Genomic DNA, 2159 nt, shown 5'->3' on the forward strand with positions numbered 1-2159 from the left:
GGCTCTCACCAAGTAATGCTGGTATAAGTATGGCAAAAGTTATGTTCGTGCCAAAGGAAAGCAAGTGGTAGAGCTGGGATCTCCCCTCAGAACCTGTCCTGGATCTCTCAGAGCTGGATGAGCTAGGTTCGACTTCATGAACCTGATTCTTTCCCTCTCTTCTGCCTTCAACATTTGTCCCAGTTTCAGAGAGTACAGACTGCTTGTGGGAAAACAAATCCAGAGGGCTGCTTACCTGGCTTTAAGGAAACTCCAGGGCTGGATTCCTCCCTGATTGCCTGACCCCATTTCCTCCTAACACACACACACAGGGCGGAGTCTCTAAGAGGCAGGTGGGATTACTGCTCACCTTCCAGTCTCTTGACATAATTCCAGCAGTGAACAACAGTAGTTTCCCTGGTCCCTTCTGTCCCATCACCTGGATCCCTGCCTGGTCACACCTCCTGGCGTGGGTCGCCCAGGGAATGGTGAAAGACAGCTTTGCCTTGTCTCTCTAGGACAGGTGCCTCTGAGCTTGGCAGAGCATAAGGACAGGTCCAACAGTGAAGGTCTCTGGGGCTTGAGCTGGGACTGCTGCTTTCCTTAGGAAGGAAACCAGACAAGTTGCAGCTCTGGGAGAGGAACTGGAATCCCCATCCAGAGGCAGTTAGACTCAGTCTGGCAGCTTTTTATGCTGAGGGTGTCTATAGAAGAAAGGGGCTCCTTTCATAGCTAGATCCCCCTGGGAACACTAGGAAGCTGAATCTCTCAGTTTGAACTGGAATTTGGCCATATCAAATGTTGCTGAAAAATAAATGGGGCCTGGCTGGAACTGGGAATCTTTTTGTGAATTCAGAGCTCTTTACTGTAGTGGGATTTGTGTTCTGGAATCAGATCTGTGGCCACAATACCTGTTGGTCCCCTCACCTGTCAGCCCTTCCTTGGCCAGACTGATACCATCACTGCCCTTAAGCCTGGGTCAACATGGTGAGGCCAGCTCTTCCCCACCCTGCACACACAGAGGAATGAGTATCTAGAGACTACAGACTGGCTGCTGAATTTGAGGAGTTTGCCTAAATGACTTTTTAATTTTTTTACTTTTTAAAGCCTAATGAACTCACTCATCTCAAATGACTTTAAGCAAGTCACTTCTCACCTCTGAGCCTCAGTTTTCGTATCTGTAAAATGAATGTAGTGAGATTGTATATACAATTGTGCTTTGTTAACTCTTCAGAATAGTACTAACAGAAAAGGGTATTATTACTTCTTCATATAGCCAACCCTCCCTGCACCCTTGACCCATCTCAAGGAAGTATAATATGACACAGTTGTTAAAAGTACAGGTACGTGTCATAGCTACGTGACTAGCTATGTGACTAGTACGTTACTTCACCACTGTGAGCTTTCAGGTCCTTATCTAGACCTCTATCTCTCAGGCTGCTGTAAGAATTTAATGAATAATACACAGTACCTTGTCTGGCATGTAGCATGGGCTTAGCACAAGGTAGCTACCATTATTACCTGGGACAGCCACAGGAAAACCTGTAGCTTGTAACACCCTCAGATTGCGCCTGGCCTTGGCTTCCTCCAAGCCTCCCTGCAGGGATTCAGGCATGGAAGTCAGACCTGCGCATCTGACCCCCTTCCTGGAGTGAAGGCCTCCTGAGGCAGGGGCTGGCCAGCTCTCTTCCTATCTTCAGATTCTGGATTTTTCATGTCAAATGGTTCTGTTCTAATGTTCTCTGCGTGCTACTTTGGCCATTGTAAAGGATCTGTACTCAAAAGTCATGCTACTTGTAGAGGTACTATTTTGGTTAGGATTTTATTCATGTTGTTCTTATAAGTGACAGAAACTCGACTGAAAAAAAAATTTTTTTTTTTTTGAGAAGAGTCTCATTATGTCGCCCTTAGTAGAGTGCTATGCTGTCACAGCTCGCAACAACCTCAAACTCTTGGGCTTAAGTGGTTCTCACTTGCCTCAGCCTCCCAAGTAGCTGGGACTATGGGCACTGGCCACAAAGCCTGGCTATTTTTTGGTTGTAGTTGTCATTGTTGTTTGGCAGCCCTGGACTGGGTTTGAACTCGCTAGCCCTGGTGTATGTGGCTGGCGCCCTAGCGCTGAGCTGAACTGAGTCTCAACTGAAAATTTCTTACACAAAAATGTATTTTTTTTTTTTTTT

The sequence above is a fragment of the Otolemur garnettii genome, unplaced genomic scaffold (assembly GCF_000181295.1).
Source record: "Otolemur garnettii isolate 467f Iridium unplaced genomic scaffold, OtoGar3 scaffold00001, whole genome shotgun sequence".
Classification (NCBI taxonomy): domain Eukaryota; kingdom Metazoa; phylum Chordata; class Mammalia; order Primates; family Galagidae; genus Otolemur; species Otolemur garnettii.